The 20,461-nt window shown below is 34.8% G+C and overlaps 1 pseudogene; it reads left to right on the top strand.

Annotated features, from left to right (window-relative positions):
* Positions 1 to 418: 418 nt before the first annotated feature.
* Positions 419 to 20,228, top strand: LOC112652704 (10 kDa heat shock protein, mitochondrial-like; annotated as a pseudogene).
* Positions 20,229 to 20,461: the final 233 nt, after the last annotated feature.

Genomic DNA, 20,461 nt, shown 5'->3' with positions numbered 1-20,461 from the left:
CCCTGTCACTCTCATACTCCTATGTGAGCTTCTGTGTCCTGTGAACACAGGGTTGGCAGGCCAGGGCCAAGGTCAAGTCTCTGTGTGTGTCTATGAAAGGGAGTGCCCCTCCCACACAATGGCTAAGAGCAGGAGTGAGAGGAACAGGCCCAGGCCGTGGTCTGGCTGGATTGTGTTCTCACCAATCCTACCTTCCACATTGAGTTCCTCACGAGCCTCTGAAGACAAACTTCATATGTTCCTATGCAAAATTTTGAAATATTAAGTCTTACCATAAATGATACACTATCTTTTTCAAAAGAATTTTTCTTATCCCTTAATCCTAAAATAAAGACTTTTGAACTTGAGAATTTAAACACAGAAAGAGGGTGACTGAGCCCAAGTGGATCTGCAAGCCTCTAACCCTCTTTCCTGCCCTATGACAGGCAACAGTGGCCTTCTTCATGCAGAAGAATCACGAGTGCCCAGGGAGCTCTGTGGTTGCCTGCCCCAGGTGACACTTCCTCGAACGCAGGTGGGCTGTTCTCAAAACTGGAGTCAGTATGGAGAGTTTTGGCACTTTATTATTTCCACTTAAGGCAGAAATATATTTTCCATCTCCACTCTCATTTTCAAGGGTTGGTAAGTTTCTAAGAGTATTACAATCTGGTCTAAGATTTTGTTCTGACCGCAGGGGTGAAGTGTCTAGAAAATTTTCCTCAACAGGTCTGAGTGCTAGAGGGTGCTCTCAAGAGTCATAGCCTAATTTTTTTTTTTCAATTGAGATATAATTGACATATAGTATAGTATTCGTTTGGGGCATATAAAATAATGATTTGATATTTGTATGTATTGCAAAATGATTATCAGAGTAAGTTTAGTTAACATCCATCACCACACACAATTACATTTTTTTCTCTTATAATGAGAATTTTAAGATCTCTGTCTTAGCAACTAGAAAAATATTACTATAGGGAAAACTCCTAAAATAAGTTGACTATTATGTTATTTGATTTTAGATACTGAAAAATTATAGGCCTGATATGTTTCATTCAATTGGTATTAAAATAAATGTATCCAATTAAAAAGAGCTCCTTCAAAAGATTACTCTCACAAGTTTAAAGCACACTTAAAAAATTTTATAACAAAATCCTATACCGTGTTTAATTTGTTTCTTTTCTTGTTTGATTTAAACTTACATATCAGTTTTTTTCTCATTTGCAAGTCTTATTTTCAGTATTATTTAAAAATTTCAAACCTAAGGTAATGCAACTGTTTTTAATATTTCTCTTTTTTTAGATTTATTTTTTATTGGTGTTCAATTTACTAACATACAGAATAACCCCCAGTGCCCGTCACCCATTCACTCCCACCCCCCCGCCCTCCTCCCCTTCTACCACCCCTAGTTCGTTTCCCAGAGTTAGCAGTCTTTACGTTCTGTCTCCCTTTCTGATATTTCCCACACATTTCTTCTCCCTTCCCTTATATTCCCTTTCACTATTATTTATATTCCCCAAATGAATGAGAACATATAATGTTTGTCCTTCTCTGACTGACTTACTTCACTCAGCATAATACCCTCCAGTTCCATCCACGTTGAAGCAAATGGTGGGTATTTGTCATTTCTAATAGCTGAGTAATATTCCATTGTATACATAAACCACATCTTCTTTATCCATTCATCTTCCGATGGACACTGAGGCTCCTTCCAAAGTTTGGCTATTGTGGCCATTGCTGCTATAAACATCGGGGGGCAGGTGTCCCGGCGTTTCATTGCATCTGTATCTTTGGGGTAAATCCCCAACAGTGCAATTGCTGGGTCGTAGGGCAGGTCTATTTTTAACTCTTTGAGGAACCTCCACACAGTTTTCCAGAGTGGCTGCACCAGTTCACATTCCCACCAACAGTGTAAGAGGGTTCCTTTTCTCCGCATCCTCTCCAACATTTGTTGTTTCCTGCCTTGTTAATTTTCCCCATTCTCACTGGTGTGAGGTGGTATCTCATTGTGGTTTTGATTTGTATTTCCCTGATGGCAAGTGATGCAGAGCATTTTCTCATGTGCATGTTGGCCATGTCTATGTCTTCCTCTGTGAGATTTCTCTTCATGTCTTTTGCCCATTTCATGATTGGATTGTTTGTTTCTTTGGTGTTGAGTTTAATAAGTTCTTTATAGATCTTGGAAACTAACCCTTTATCTGATAGGTCATTTGCAAATATCTTCTCCCATTCTGTAGGTTGTCTTTTAGTTTTGTTGACTGTATCCTTTGCTGTGCAAAAGCTTCTTATCTTGATGAAGTCCCAATAGTTCATTTTTGCTTTTGTTTCTTTTGCCTTCGTGGATGTATCTTGCAAGAAGTTACTGTGGCCAAGTTCAAAAAGGGTGTTGCCTGTGTTCTCCTCTAGGATTTTGAGGGAATCTTGTCTCACATTTAGATCTTTCATCCATTTTGAGTTTATCTTTGTGTCTGGTGCAAGAGAGTGGTCTAGTTTCATTCTTCTGCATGTGGATGTCCAATTTTCCCAGCACCATTTATTGAAGAGACTGTCTTTCTTCCAATGGATAGTCTTTCCTCCTTTATCGAATATTAGTTGACCATAAAGTTCAGGGTCCACTTCTGGGTTCTCTATTCTGTTCCACTGATCTATGTGTCTGTTTTTGTGCCAATACCACACTGTCTTGATGACCACAGCTTTGTAGTACAACCTGAAATCTGGCATTGTGATGCCCCCAGATATGGTTTTCTTTTTTAAAATTCCCCTGGCTATTCGGGGTCTTTTCTGATTCCACACAAATCTTAAAATAATTTGTTCTAACTCTCTGAAGAAAGTCCATGGTATTTTGATAGGGGTTGCATTAAACGTGTATATTGCCCTGGGTAACATTGACATTTTCACAATATTAATTCTGCCAATCCATGAGCATGGAATATTTTTCCATCTCCTTGTGTCTTCCTCAATTTCTTTCAGAAGTGTTCTATAGTTTTGAGGGTATAGATCCTTTACATCTTTGGTTAGGTTTATTCCTAGGTATCTTATGCTTTAATATTTCAATTTAAAATGTTTAATGTATTTCTGTAAAAACTTTTTTTACAAAAGAGTCTGTTCAATAGTAATCCAATGCCAATATAGGAACTTAGACTGATTTGATGGTTTTGTGTTTTTTATTTTTTTTTTGTTTTGTGTTTTTCTGTGTATTTATTATTATTATTATATTGCAGCTGGGCAGCAGAGAGAAAACCGGTTACCATGCTATTTTTTATCCCATTTTGCCTTATCCCAAAATTTCATGTTCCTTTTCTGTAACTAGGTTACATAAGAATAAATCTCTGGTCGAAAACAATTTTACCTCAATCAAAAATTTCAGGGTTTTTGCTTTTTGTTTATATTTTTGGTTTTTTTGAAGCAATTATAAACTGTACATTTATATCACTATCAATTCAAAGTACATTTTTGCTTCATAAGTTCTTTAATTTAATAAAAATACTTATTAATATGAATCTGTGCCCAATCAAAATGCAAATTTTCATAGTAACACAAAGTTTGCATTCATATTAGCACAAATAAATTTTTCTTTACTATTAGCTTTTTAGACTGGACCTATAATAACATTTACACAAATGTCAGATTTTTTATTGGTATAATGGATTCCCAAAAGTTTTAATTTGTTTGTATTAACTGGATAGAAAAAAATTGCACCATTATTAAATTAATCGGCTTTTCTCATTGAAGTATCTGATAACACTGATATAAAATTAGTATGTTCTCGGAGCTTCTGGGAGGCTTACTCAGTTAAGCAATTGACTCTTGATTTCAGCTCAGGTCATAATCTCAGGGTCCTGAGTTTGAGCACTGTATGGGACTCTGCTCTCAGCAAGGATTCTACTTGAGACTCTCTCTCCCTCTCCCTCTCCCTCTGTCCTTCCCCCCTGCTCTCTCTCTCTCTCAAATAAATATATAAATTCTTTAAACAAATAAATAAATAAAATAAAATTAGTATATTCTTAACTGTTCGTGAAGTATTTCTTATGCTAAGGGAGATAGTGTACAAGAGCTATTGCACATACCTGGATGTTGATTGGGCAGCATTTGGATAAATAACAAAATAAAAATGTATATAAATTATGTTACTATATATTATATTGCCTTAGTGTTCACAAAATATACTCATTATATTGTGATAAGTTTTTCACATGATTGGGTTAAATCAATGTATCACCAAACTAGAAATGCCTTGAATCACAGTAGTTGTAAAAATTGTCTTATAATTCCAATTTGGAAAAATTTTATATGCTGAGGATTACAATTAGATATGTTAATAGAATTACTGAACAGTCTTTAGATTCAGAAATGAACCCTGAATCTTCATAAAAATGTTTCCTACCATTACCCTTGTTTTAATTTTAGCATACAGAAAATTCACTTTTATCTAACACTGATTTACTTGATTCTAACACTGGTTCTTAAAGTAACATCTAGATCTGTGCAATATTAACTTTCCTTTCAATAGTGGGATGATATAAATACAACTTTCAAAAGATCAGTATGTTGCTCTGTGTTTATATGTCTTACAGTTGAGACTGTACCTTAATTATAGGTTCATTAAATATTTCCTTTAGGTTTAGTTTATGTGAATTTTCCTTTCCATAGTCATGCAAAGGGTTTCATTTATTTGTTCTAATGTATTGGAATACAACGCTGTTGAATCTTTCATAAGCATTTTCTTTCTGCTTTAAATAATTTTTTCTATCTTTTAAAAATATCTAAACCCTAACAAACAAACAAAACATGCATTTGCTTGTCTTTTGCAAGTATATGTCATCCTAATATCAAACCATAGTTCACATTAAATGAGAACCTACTGTGGATATTCAAAGTTTTTCCCAAAAATGGCTATGATTTGCTCCTTTTTATTCTATTTTATTTTTTTTTAAAGATTTTATTTATTTATTCATGAGCGACACAGAGAGCAAGAAAGGCAGAGACACAGACAGAGGGAGAAGCAGGCTCCATGCAGGGAGCTCGATGTGCGACTTGATTCCGGGTCTCCAGGATCACACCCCGGGCTAAGGCAGCGCTAAACCACTGAGCCACCCGGGCTGACCAATTTGCTCCTTTTAAAAGGAACTTTTATTTGTCCTGGCAAATCTGTCTAAATTAAATCTAGTTGTTTTGTATTTAGTAATTCTTTCTAAAGTTCAGAAAATAGTTATAAGCAGGTTTTTGAAATATGCTTCATTAAATTATTCCAACTTTTAGAGATTCCAGAAAATATCATAAATGATGTTTGAATATTCTAAAGACTGTCATAGTGATTAGCACAGCTGAGATCATGTTTTCTAGCAATGCATTCAATCACACACCATACATGTTACAAAGAAATCTTAAATTTTAACCAAATTCTGGCTTACATTTTTTTTTTTTTTTGGCTTACAATTTTTTAAAAGATTTTCTTTATTTATTCATGAGAGACACAGGGAGAGAGGCAGAGACCCAGGCAGAGGGAGAAGCAGGCTCCTTGTAGGGAGCCCAATGCAGGACTCAATCCCAGGATTTGATCCTGAGCCAAAGGCCAATGCTCAACCGCTGAGCCATTCATGTCCCGGCTTGTAATTTTTAAAAATTCTTATCAACATATCATTATTACAATTTTAATCAAGGATTCTGAAAACTGATTGCTTCTCAAATTTCATTTAAGTCAAAAGTCTGTGTTTTCACAAATAAATCAATGAAACTGTCATGAGTTTATATTTGTTTTCTTACTCTTATAGTTCTAAAACATATAATATAAATCATAGTTGTTTAACATATTTACCTTGCTACTATCTACCTGGCCTGAGCAACATTTACTTTTAAAACCTTATGTATATTATATTATATAATTTTACTAACCGTTAAACTATAATCTTGTGTGAGTTCTTTATCCTAAAGAGTAGTCATTTGTTTTATCACATTTTTATCTAATATGCTTTGGCATTCAAGCATCAAATTTTGAAATCACTTCTACAAAAGCCAGAAAATTTATATTGTTTCCTGGACATAGTGAATGATTAGTACTATAGGAATTATCATTATGATTGACTGAAGGTTAGACATTCATTATATTTTAAGTATAGCATGTCAATGACCTATACCAATATAATTTAAATAACTATGGTGTGGTTTACTCTACCCTTTCTTTTTTTTCTTTTTTTGTAGTAATTTTTGTTATATGTTCAAGTAGAAACTGTTACTTCCATTGTTTCTAGTTCTTAAAAATTAATCCAAACCACTTTTAAAATATTTTTCTTTTTGTCGTTTTCTCCCTGTACTTCAATTTCATAATTTCTATATCTATCAAGATTTCACATTTCATTTACTCCCAACCATTCAAACGTTTTAAAAATGTAATCGAATGATATTTATGTGTAAGAAAAGTAAGGCACTGTCTTAAAAGTAAAAGGCTGATTTAACTCTGTGTGGTTTCAGAGTTCCAGAGCCCTTCTATTCTAACGCTAAAACAAATACATGTTGTGATCCAAACAGAAGTATCTACACTAAAAAACAACAGGATGTAGGAGGAAATTTTTAAAATATGGATAAAATGCAAACCCCAGCAGGAAGTTCACACTCTGCACTTTTAATTTCACCCAGAATTTAATTTCATGTCTACTTGTATCTAAAGACTTAGTAGACATGTGGTAGGGGAAATTTTTTAATAGGTTGAGAAGAAAGAAAAGAGAAAGAAGAAAGAAAGGAAAGAAGAAAGAAAGAAAGAAAGAAAGAAAGAAAGAAAGAAAGAAAGAAAAAATAATTATAGTATGATTAGTATTCTCTGTAGGTTTAGATCCTCAGATATTTAAAAGTTTAGTTTCAAATACTGTTAAAATGTCTATGCTACCTAGAGCAATCTATATACATTCAATGCAATCCCTATCAAAATACCATCAAGTTTTTTCACTGAGTTGCAACAAATAATCCTAAAATTTGTATGAAACCATAAAAGACCCCAAATAGGCAGAGGAATGTTGAAAAAGAAAACCAAAGCTGGTGGCATCATAATGCCAGACTTCAAGCTCCTTTACAAAGCTGTAATCATCAAGACAGTGTGGTACTGACACAAAAACAGACCCATAGATCAATGGAACAGAATAGAGAACCCAGAAATGGATCCTCAGCTCTATGGTCAATTAATCTTTGACAAAGCAAGAAAGAATATGCGATGGGAAAAAGACAGTCTCTTCAACAAATGGCATTGGGAAAATTGGACAGCTAGATGCAGAAGAATAAAACTGGACAATTTTCTTACACCATACACAAAAAATAGATTCAAAATGGATAAAAGGCCTAAATGTGAGACAAGAATGAACTTCTATGACCTCAGCTGGAGCAATGCTTGCTAGATGTAACTCCAAAGGCAAGAGAAACAAAGGTAAAAATAAACTGTTGGGACTTCATCAAGATAAAAAGGTTTTGCATAGCAAAGGAAACAATCCACATAACCCAAAGACAACTGACAGAATGAGAGAAGATATTTGCAAATGTCTTATCAGATAAAGGGCTTGTTTCCAAAGTCAATAAAGAATTCATCAAACTCAATACCCAAAGTACAAGTAATTCAATCAAGAAATGGGCAGAATACATGAACAGTCATTTCTCCAAAGAAAACATGCAAATAACCAATAGATACATGAACAACTGCTCAATATCTCTCAGCATCAGGAAAATTCAAATCAAAACCACAATGAGATACCACCTCACACCAGTCAGAATGGCTAAAATGAACAAGTCAGGAAATGTCCAATGTTGGCAAGGATGTGGAAAAAGGGAAACCCTCTGACACTGTTGAGAATGCAAGCTGGTGCAGCCACTCTGAAAAACAGTATGGAGGTTCCTCAAAAAGTGGAAAACAGAGCTACCCTACAACCCAACAGCTGCACTACTAGTTATTCATCCCAAAGATACAAATGTAGTGATCTGAAGAGGCACCTGCACCCCAATGTTCATAGCAACAAAGTCCAAAATACCCAAATTATAGAAAGAACCTAGATGTCCATTGATGGATGAATGCATAAATAAGATGTTGCATATATACATATATATACAATGAAATATTATTCAGCCATCAAAAAAAGAAATCTTGTCATTTGCAATGACGTGGATAGAACTAGAGGAAATTATGCTAAGCGAAATAAGTCAATCAGAGAAAGACAATTATTATATGATCTCACTCATGTGAAATTTAAGAAACAAAACAGAGGATCATAGGGGAAGGGAGGAAATATAAAACAAGACAAAATCAGAGAGGGAGACAAACCATAAGAGACTCTTAATCATAGGAAACAAACTGAGGGTTGCTGGTGGGGAAAAGGGTGGAGGAACTGAATGATGGACATTAAGGAGGGCACATGAAGTAATGAGCACTGGGTGTTATACAAGACTGATAATCACTGACCTCTACCTCTCAAAGTAATAATACACTATATGTTAATTAATTGAATTTAAATTTAAAAATACATAAAAATTTTAAAAATAAATATATATTCCTAGAAAATACATTATTACAAAATTAAAATAATTAATTAATTAAAGTTTTGTTACTTTTTAAGTTAAAACCATTGAGTGACATTCACTCAATGTTTGCTCATATACAATTGTATTGAATCTATTACTTTAAACTGTCATATTTAATATTACCTTGATTTTGAAATAGAGATAGGCAGAGGGAGAAGCAGGCTTCCTGTGGGGAGCCCGATGTAGAACTCGATCCCAGGACCCCAGGATCACACCCTGAGCCAAAAGCAGATGCTCAACCACTGAGCCACACAGGCATCCCTGAAGCAGCATTTCTTTTCTGAGATAGAGCCTCAGAATTTGGAGTGAAACATTCTTTTAATTATCTATTAAATTAATTTTCTATGATTTTTATTTAGAATTGTATGTATAGGTATAATGTATGAAGTTATATGTATATCCATAAATATATGAATGTGTAGAGATAAATCTATAATTTAGTTTTATCTATTATCCTTTTCAAGTATTTTCAGAGTTTTGGAATGAAAATTTAGCATTCGTCACAAAATGAATGTCAAATATTCAGTTTTTTTAATCTCAAATATTTTTCACAATTACACACACACGTGCACAAATCATGGCTAACATAGTCTCTGATGTTTTTTGGAACAATTAAAATCGTGTTTAAAAATCAGCTATGGGACACCTGGGTGGCTCAACAGTTAAGCGTCTGCCTTCTGCCCCAGGCGTGGTCCTGGAGCCCCAGATGGAGTCCCACATCGGGCTCCCTGCATGGAGCCTACTTCTCCCTCTGCCTGTATCTCTGCCATTCTCTCTCTCTCTGGGTCTCTCATGGATAAATAAATAAAATCTTTTTAAAAATCAGCTAGATTGTTGGTGTACTGGCATAGATTGTACTTTGTATTATTTTTTTTATAGTTTTTCTTCATCATATCACTTGGTATACTGCATTTCTCATTCCAAGTTCTGTTTTCATTTGTAGCTTTGCATTTTTTGTTTATTAGATTGTCAAACACTTATCTATTTTATCTAAAGAAACAAACAAGCTGCTGTATTTTCTTATCAAATCCTATCAAGTTGAGGTTCATATTCATCACTGCTGTGTTGTCAGAGGAAAGAATATGAATCACACACAGAGGACTTTGTGTTGTTTATTTTGTGAGGCTATATGGCACCGGGATAGAAGTCCATGAATACTAGGTAGCATAGACTCTCAACAGATAGAAATGTGCCTCTTTTTGATCCTTATAGAAAGAAATTACAGACGTATTATACAAAAGGTAGGCACTTTTGCAAGGATGCAAAAGACTGGAGAGCTGTGGAAGTATAGCAGAGTAATCTCTTGAGAATGTAAATGCTTTTAAGGTTATTTTGAGTGTTTAGATAAATTTTCAAATAACCACCCTTTCCTGAAGGGTGATGAGGAGGAAGGGAGCTGGATTGTGTTGGATATAACACTGTTATCTGTAGACTATAATTTTTTAGTTTCATTAGACACAATGCTTATAGAATATTTGAACAGAATCCAACGATGTTTCTATAAAGGACTCATTAAGATATAGGTTGGGGCAGGGAGTGGAGGAGAGTAAAATGAAACCAAGATCTATATAGGTCATTCAGGGCACAAAATAATGTCATTTTGATGTCAATATGATAAGGAGGTGAATTATGCTTTTTCCATATACAGAACACAAAATAATCTGGTAACTCAAGGAATTGAGAATCAGTAGTAAAGGGTCTAATAATGAACAGCATTGGCAGAGAATTAAGAAAACCCCTTGAATTGATGTAAGAGCAAAGAGTTACTACAAGCAATGTCTAGAGGCAGGATAAAAGCTGGGCAGCACATAGTGACCTTAGGTGAGTGCTATATTACCATACAAGGTAGTAGCAGCAGCAACAGAAACAACTTTCTGGCCACTTTTCCCATAGAAAGTTGGAGTCTTTGTCAGCTCCTCTTGAAGTAGACCTCTGATTTTGGTTAATATAGTGTAGCAGGAGTAGTGCTAGGTGACATCCAAAGCTTCATGTTGGTCTTCTGGCAAACTTGCATGATTAGAATTATCTTTCTGAATGGGCCGCCTCAGATGCTCCTTTTCTGGCACCTGTTTCAGGCTGTGAGAATTACAAACCACATAAAAATGGCACAAGGTACTTTGATCAACAGTCCCAGCTGAGTCCAGCCTAAGAACAATGCCAGTCCAATCATCAGACATTTTAAAGAAACAAATTTTTAGTTAATTCCATCTCTCATCATTGTGTCACCATCAGGTATTCGAATCCTCTCAGATGAGAACCTATTCACTGAGGAGCAAGAACAAACTATCCCTACTGTGTCCTCCCTGAATTCCAATGCATAGAAACCATAACAGTAATCAAACAAGGTTTCATACCTTAAATCAGGGTCATTTGTTATGTAACAAAAGATAACCAGAACAAAAATCACAAATGTGTATGAGGTTGACAGGCTGGGAGGTTTTGCAATGGGCTGAGAACAGAAAGTACATGTGAGGTAAGAATAGGAAACTGCATTATTAATATATGTATTTATTTACCCTTTTATATTTAGTTTGTAATTTTGTGACAGACACATATATGCATCCATTCACACATAAACATGTAGTGAATACCACCTCTATGCACACTTAAGTTAAAAATAAAATTTGTGATCTAGTAATATATGCCAAATGTTGCCGTAGTTTCTTTTAACAGATATTCTTATTATATTTTCTTGACAAGACTAGAAACCTAGTGAAATATTTCTGTTTAGAAAAAATATGCTATGGTAAAAGTATGTTTCAGCAGAAAAGTTGATAGGTACTTCTTGCAGAAAATCCAATGGGATACATTGAGATTTTGCTATCCTTTAAATAATTTTATCAGTTGTATAATATTCAAATTGTTCAAATATTTAATTTTATTGTTTTTGTTTTCATAAGTTTATGAAAGCATGACAAAAGAAAATATATGTTTCAGTATAAATGACAAAAGGTATTATATACATATTATGTTTCAGTTTCACCAATGTATTAAATTTTAAAGGTTGCAAATACCCTACTACCACCACCAAGATGGAGATCATTTCCATAACCCAGAAAGAGTTCCTTCATTCTTTCCAGTTAAATTTCACCTGCCATTCATTGAACATTGCCACTTACTAATCTTAGCATAACTAAGTTTGCTTGTCCTTTTATTTTATATAAATGGAATCATAGGAGTGATAGATGGTCTCTAACATGACCATTAACAATTCCCACTTCCTAATATCCATGCCCTGATGCATTTCCCCCCCCTTGGTATATGCTGGAGCTAGTTACTGGAATAAGCCAAAAGAAGGTCTCTTCTAACATTAGATTATGAAGAGACTGTGTCTTCTACATTGTGAACTCTTGCTACTTCCCTAGAAGGCCAGCCTTGATGTTCTGAAAGCTCCACACAGCAAAGAACTGAGGGAAGAGTATTGTCCAACAGTCCACGAGGAAACAACTCCTCCCAACATCCGCATGAGTGAGTTTGAAAACAGATCTTCCCACTATTGGGCTGTCAAATACCTCATCCCCAGTCAATATTGACTGCAAAGTTTGAAACTTTAGGTCAGAGGTACCAGTTAAGTTGTGCTCACATTCCTGATGCGCACGGACACTTAAACAGGAAATTGTTGTTTTAACCCATTAGGTTTTCATTTAATTAGAAAAGCAATGACAGATAACTAATATATAGATGACTCATGATTTTTGCCTGTTTTGTTCAACATGATGTTTTCAAGATAGCTTATATTTGAAATTCATTCATGTAACAGCATGTATCAGTAGTTGACATTTATTTATATTGAGGTAGTAGTATATGAAAATATCAGAATTTTTTAATCATCCCCAGTTGTTGGAATGTTTTTTGGTTTATTATGAATAAGGCTGAGTGATATCCTATAGACATGTTTTCATTTCTCCGTGAAAACTGTTCCTTTGTCATGACATATAACTATGTTTCCTTTTTAAACACAAAAGTTTTAACATTTCACACACCCATTACCAATATATAAGAAGTTAACCTGTTCTACATCCTCTCCAACATTTTCCATTGTAAGTCTATTGAATCGTAGTTGTTCTAGTGGTATTAAAGCATAATCCATTGTGGTTCAGTATGCATATCCTTGATAACTAATGAGGTTCATAATTTTTCATGTGATAATTCAACATTTGTATATGTTCTTTGGTGAAATTATGTTCAAATTTTGTACTGTTTATGTATTTATTTATTTATTAAATTCAGTGGGTATCTTCTATTTTTTTTTTTTAGTGGGTATCTTCTAAATACTGTTTTATACAAGTTTTTATATATCTTGGCAATAAGTGTTTTTCTCATATATACCTATAATGAATATGTTCTCCCAATGTGTGTCTTATGCATTTATTTTTCTTATGGTGTCTTTCAATGAGCAGATTAGTCATACTTATTCAAGTATTTACCTTTTATTTTTATCTTCATTCCTTCCTATATATTTGGACTTCTGTCTGGTATCATTTAACTTCAGAATAAAGAAATATGGGGATCCCTGGGTGGCGCAGCGGTTAGGCGCCTGCCTTTGGCCCACGGCGTGATCCTGGAGACCCGGGATCGAATCCCACATCAGGCTCCCGGTGCATGGAGCCTGCTTCTCCCTCTGCCTGTGTCTCTGCGCCTCTCTCTTTCTCTCTGTGACTATCATAAAAAAAAAAAAAAGAAATATGCATCATTAATTCTGCAGTTCTCCTGAGACAAATTAGAGTTCTTCAAATTAATTTTAATATATTTATTTTGCCTCATTTTAAAAATTATTTTCTGCAACTTCTTGCAAGATACATCCTTGAAGGCAAGAGAAACAAAAGCAAATATGAATTATTGGGACTTCATCAAGATAAGAAGCTTCTGCACAGCAAAAGAAACAGTCAACAAAACTAAAAGACAACCTACAGCATGGGAGAAGATATTTGCAAATGATGTATCAGATAAAGGGCTAATATCCAAGACCTATAAAAATTTTTTTAAACTCAACAGCAAAGAAACAAACAATCCAATCATGAAATGGGCAAAAGACATGAACAGAAATCTCACAGAGGAAGACATAGACATGGCCAACAAGCACATGAGAAAATGCTCCGCATCACTGGCCATCAGAGAAATACAAATCAAAACCACAATGAGATACCACCTCACCCCAGTGGGAATGGGGAAAATTAACAAGACAGGAAACCACAAATGTTGGAGAGGATGTGGAGAAAGGGGAACCCTCTTGCACTGTTGGTGGGAATGTGAACTGGTGCAGCCACTCTGGAAACTGTGTGGAGGTTCCTCAAAGAGTTAAAAATAGAGCTGCCCTAGACCCAGCAATTGCACTGTTGGGGATTTACCCCAAAGATACAGATGCAATGAAATGCCGGGACACCTGCCCCCGATGTTTATAGCAGCAATGGCCACAATAGCCAAACTTTGGAAGGAGCCTCGGTGTCCATCGGAAGATGAATGGATAAAGAAGATGTGGTTTATGTATACAATGGAATATTACTCAGCTATTAGAAACGACAAATACCCACTATTTGCTTCGACGTGGAGGGACCTGGAGGGTATTATGCTGAGTGAAATAAGTCAATCGGAAAAGGACAAACACTATATGGTCTCCTTCATTTGGGGAATATAAAAATTAGTGAAAGGAAATAAAGGGAAAGGAGAGAAAATGAGTGAAAATATCAGTGAGGGTGACAAAACATGAGAGACACCTAACTCTGGGAAATGAACAAGGGGTAGTGGAAAGGGAGGTGGGCGGGGGATTGGGGTGACTGGGTGATGGGCACTGAGGGGGGCACTTGGCGGGATAAGCACTGGGTGTTATGCTATATGTTGGCAAATTGAACTCCAATAAAAAAATAAAACCCCATAAAAAAAGAAAATTATTTTCTAACATCAAGAATTTTGGGTTTACTTGTACCCTGTTGGTGGGAATGAAAACTGCTCCATGTTCTGTGAGAACTCTGTGACCCAGGAATCACACTACTATATATCCAAAGAATACAAAAACACTAATCCGAAGGGACACATTCAGCATCATTTATAGCAGCATTATTTATAATAGCCAAGCTATGGAAGCAGCCCAAGTGTCCACTGGACAGCCCATTCACTGTCCAGCCCAAGAGAATGAATAAGGAAAATGCTATATATATATATATATACTCAACAACAACAAATATATATATATATGAAATCTTGACATTTGCAATGACATCAGTGGAGCTAGAGAGAATAATACTAAGTGAAATAAGTCAGAGAAAGACAAATACCGTATAATTTCACTCACATGTGGAATTTAAGAAACAAAACAAATGAGCAAAGGGAAAAGAGAGAGAGAGAGACGAACCAACAAACAGACTCTTAACTGTAGAGAACAAACTGATTTTGGTTACCAGAGTGGAAGTGGGTGAGGAGGGGATGCATGAAATAAGTGATTGGGATTAAGAAGTGCGCTTATCCTCATGAGTACCAGGTGTTGTATGGAACTACCGAATCAGTATATTGTCCACCTGAAACTAATATAACACTGTATATTAACTGTAATTAAAATTTTAAAAAAAGAATTCTAGGTTTATATAATAGGTTATTTTGCCCCTAGCACTTTAAAGATGTAATTCCAATGTCTTCTTTCTCGGATTTCTTTTTTTTTTTTTTTTTTTTTTTCCTGATGAAACTTTAGGCATTAGTTTTCTTTTCTTTTCTTTTCTTTTTTTTTTTATTTGGATTGTGTCCTTCCCCACTTACTAAAGCATTTGTCTTGATTTCCTTTTTATATTTAGTTCACAGCCCTTTGATTGTGATGTGCCTATTTTGATTTCTTTGTATTTATCCTGCTTTGGACAAAGTTCCTTGGATTTCTGAGTTGAGTCACTATGACACTTTGGTAAAATTCTTGGCCTCTGTTTTCTTAAATAGGTCTTGAACCCTGGGACTCCAATTAAAATGTATGCTAGAACATTTGATGTTTTCTACAGATCTCTGTATTCTTTTATAATTTGTATTATTTTTATTCCTCATCTTTGATATTTTATAGATTGGCTTTAAGTTGACCGATTCCTTTTCTTCTATTGCATCTAATTCACTGTGAATTTCAGTAATGATTTTCTAACATTATTATTATATATATATAATATATATATTATATATTATATATATATATATTCTCCCATTTTCCTTTGTGGTTTTAATAGTTTCCATTTCTGCATTGAAAATTGCCATCTGTTTAAGTATGTAGCAATATTTTCCAAATTTTTTAAAAATATTTTATTTATTTATTCATAGAGACAGAGAAAGAGAGAGAGGCAGAGACACAGGCAGAGGGAGAAGCAGGCTCCATGCAGGGAGCCCGACATGGGACTTGATCTTGGGTCTCCAGGATCATGCCCTGGGCTGAAGGCGGCACTAAACCGCTGAGCCACCCGGGCTGCCAAATTTTCCAAAAATTTTAACTAATATTTTTTCATACTTAATTTTAAGATCTTGTCTGGTTATTTCTAAATCTTCTATTGATTCTTTTCTCTCTTGATTATGGGTATATGTTTGTGCTGTTTTGGAATTTCTTAATCTTACTTATATGTAGGTCATGGTCTATATGAGACAAACCATGGTGGGGGCACCTGAGTGGCTCAGCAGTTGAGTGTCTCCCTTTGGCTGAGGTCATGATCCTGGGATCCTGGGATGGAGTGCCCCATCAGCATCCCCGCAGGGAGCTTGCTTCCCCCTCTGCCTGTGTCTCTGCCTCTCTCATGAATAAATAAATAAAATCTTAAAAAATAAATAGGATGTTTAAAAACTTTAATACTTTCAAAACAATAAATATATAATTTAAGTTCTCAACTATGTTAAGTTTCACCTTGAAGCAATATTTCATTCCCATATTTTCTTCCATGAGATTTAGCCTGTATATAAATCTAGAACTCATATATTAACTTCAGATGGGTAGAGATATCAAAATGCTAAGCCAATTAATTATTATGTTTATAAGGAACTAACTCCAAGGAATAATAATGTAAGAAAAAAGTGAAGTCTTGGTAAAGAAACCAAATATAAGGCCTGGAAGCATATTATGCTTTTTTTTTTTCTTTTTTGCGACCATCATTTACATTTTTATCAACAGGCTAAAATTAGCAAAAAGGACTAATGTAGTTTTACATCTTATCTCTAGTTTTTAATTCTGCATGTTAATTTTCTTTTTTATGTGAGAAATTTTGTATTTACCAGTGAAGTATGTGTGTGTGTGTGTGTGTGTGTGTGTGTGTGTGTGTGTGTTTTAGGGATTTTTAAAGTGTGAAATTGTTAGGAAGTTTGTGATGGCAAAATATTGGTTTTAAAGGTTTTTTTTTTTTTTATTGAATACTTTTCTATCCTTACTACACCTGAAATGAAAAAGCTCTGAAGGGAAAAAATAAGTGTGTGTATGTGTGTGTGTGTACTTTTAATTAAATAATTTATTTTTATTTTATTAAATTTCAAATGCATAGTAAATGCCTATGCAAACGCCCATCCATTTGGCTTCAAACAGATACATAAAATGTTAATTATCTTGCCACACTTGTCCCTCTTCTATCTCTCCTTTTCCCAAATAACTGCGGATGTGAGGACCTTCTACCCCTGAGTCTGTCACCATATAGGTCTCAGGATGAAGGCCATTAGCTTCTATGTAATCTATAAATTACCTATGAAAATCAAGTGATGTTATAATATAACCAAACAAAATATCCTCCTAGTTTTCCTTGGCTGGCTCTGCAATTCCCTTCATTCTTCTAATTTATTAGTCTAGGTTCATTCATTGCATGTTTCTGTGAAGTCTCATTTATCTCCACCAACCTACCTCATTTACATTGCTGCCTCTGTTCTTCATGACAGCAAACTTTTGAAAAGTACCGAGCAGTAGGTACTCTGAGAATAGTGTCCTGCATTGTGAGTCGATCTATTTCCTTTTGACTCAATTCAGTCAATAATTTCTGGAAAGAGCATTAAATGGGTGATGCTGTTTAACACTTGCATACACCATGCATAGCAGATGGCCCCACATTGGTGATGGGAAAATGTAATGTTTAGTTAAGGAGGAGACTGATAGATTTCATTATTATGAGGGTATATTTTTCATTTGTAATTAAGAAGTAAACTATGGGATTATTTCTTGAGACCATGTAAACAATCTGTTCCTTAACATTCATTCACACAATGATTTTTAATAGCTCTAGATTATCTTTGCCTAAATCTTTAAAAAATGGTGATTTTAAAAGGCCACCAATTGTCCATTTGTAAACAGGCCTATCACTACAAAAATAACCCTTCTCCACATTTTCTCTTTCTTCTTATGGTTTCATGTAATTTTTTAGTTAATTCAGGTTGCTATAAACCATTACTGTCATGATTCTTCTTTATACTCAAATTGTCAGCTTTTTCATCCCTCTTCATTTCAGTCTTACATCTTATTTTTTTTGGAAATGTTATTGAAATATGAAACACATAAAGAAAAGAGCATAAGCAATTTTACTCCTTGATACATTTTCACAAAGGGCATGAATATTTTTATCTGCTAATCGGATTAAGGAAATGAACTATATAAAAATCTGAACAACTCTCATGATATTGTTTCCCAATTACAGTCCTCCAGACAGCCACTGTATTGACTTCTAAGCTTTCCAGAAGGGTCAGAAAAAGCCATCCTGTTGGCCCACAGCCCTGGTCCTCATTATTCTTACCATAATAGGCAGGTGCATCAGTACTTGGATCATCCAGACTCTTGCCTCATAATTAATTATTCATAATGCTACCATATGTCACTAGTTGCTAATATCCCATTTCTCATTGGCTGTTACTGATATCAAGTCCAAGTATACCTGGAAATGAATTCCTAAATCTCATTTTTAAGGGTCGTTTTCTGGGACCACTCTTTGAACCTATGCTGAGCGAGCCAGGCCCCATCCGGAAAGCAAAATCTGAGTTAGGTATGTCAAAACAGAGAGGTTAATATGTGGATTTAATGAGTTATTAGAGAAATGGACATGTAACAGGGATATGAGAGAACAATGAAGTAGTAACTTCGGGAAGAAGTTACTGCTTGGAGTAACAAAGAAGAAAGCTTTCGGTTGTTAGTATCTACAACTTGAAGAACGGATATAGTGCTTAATTGTATATGCCAACTTTAGTATGCCAGATATTTACTTCAATAATTTTTGGATGTTTTTGTGAGGATGTTTTTTAATGTGTTTAAGGTTTACATGGTAAGTTGAGTAAATTGGATTGCCTTTCCTAGTGTGGGAGGGACTCATAGAATTAATTAAATATCTGAATAGAACAAAAAAGCTGAATGAGAGGGAACCCCTGTCTGACTGCCTTGAGATGAAGCATTGGTCTTTTCTTGCATTCTGACTCAAACTGAAACACCAATTTTTCCTGGGTGTCTAGTCTATAGGCTTTTGAACTGGAACTACAATTCTGAGTCTTAGGCCTTTGGACTCATTTCTGAGTTTTAGACTCATTTCTGAGTCTCTCTTAGGCCTTTGGACTCATTTCTGAGTTTTAGACTCATTTCTGAGTCTCTCTTAGGCCTTTGGACTCATTTCTGAGTTTTATTTTTTATTTTTTTTTCATTTCTGAGTTTTAGACTCATTTCTGAGTCTCTCTTAGGCCTTTGGACTCATTTCTGAGTTTTAGACTCATACTGGAAATAGCCCAATAGGTTTTCCCAGGTCTCCAGCTTGTTGAATGCAGATCTTGGGATGTGTTGGACTCCATAATCACATGCATACACAACGTAATGATGCGATTTCTGGAAGTGCCAGAAAAATAACCTGAGGTTATTCAAGTGGTTATTCAATCACTGCTCGGGTAAAGAGCCATTTCTATGGTAAGTCTGTTAGGAAAGCAAAGAAAAAAATTGGAGCAAATAATTTCTCCTTCTTCCTGCTTTCCAGTCTTCCTCTGGTGCCACCATCCTGTACTAAAATCTCACAATAGAGTCAACTGATAAAAGAAAAATACCTTTCGCAAAGATCCAAAACTAGTATCAAAGAGTAGCTTAATAACCCTGACTTCTGAATTGTAGATTAGATTTATGAAAATTTGAACTTCATATAAATGAAATAATTTAGAACAAATAGTATGTACTATTTTACAAACTATCCATGTGTCATTTACAGATAACTCCATCCTATTTAATGTTAGTCAATACCTATATTTTCTTTAACAATATTTATATTTAACTCTTTTAATCAACTTGCTTTTAATTTGCTATCTGTAATTTCTGCAATGGTCAACAAAACTCCAATTTATGCTATCTAACATCATTCTATATGAAAAAGCTTCAAGATCACGCAGCCCAAGGATCAGACTGTGGGTCTTCAGAGTATGAAATGTAGTGGCTGGAATCATAGCAGGACATGTGTTTAGAAGGTTTCTTCCCCTGTTTGACCGAGTTTTAGTTGCAAAGAGTATAGCCTCTACTGTAGCCAAAGAAGGGATTATGCTTCTAGAAAAATCTCAAGGAAAAGTATTGCAAGCAACAGTAGTAGCTGTTGGATTGGGCTTTAAGAGAAAAGAGGAAGAGATTCAACCAGTTAGCATCAAAGTTAGAAATAAAGTACTTCTCCCAAAATATGGAGGCACCAAAGCAATTCTAGATGACAAGGGATATTACTTATTTAGAGATAAGTAGTGGTGACATTCTCAGAAAGTATGTAGACTGAAATAAATCATTATTGAAAGAGCATACATGAAGCTGAGTATTCCACTGAAACAGTGAAATCTTTCATCATGTAGATAATCTCCATGTCTCTCTTTTATAATAAATTAGTGGTATTCCCCCCTGCCAAATAAACAAATAAATAAATAACTTCAAATTTCAGTTTTCTGTGGTATGTTATCCTTTTTTTATGAATATATTCCTATTTCGGCAATATTTATTTCAATCTCAAATTGA

This window comes from Canis lupus, chromosome 4, assembly GCF_003254725.2.
Source record: "Canis lupus dingo isolate Sandy chromosome 4, ASM325472v2, whole genome shotgun sequence".
NCBI lineage: Eukaryota > Metazoa > Chordata > Mammalia > Carnivora > Canidae > Canis > Canis lupus.
Note: the sequence above shows the minus strand (reverse complement) of the source record. Positions and strands in the feature narration are given on the sequence as shown.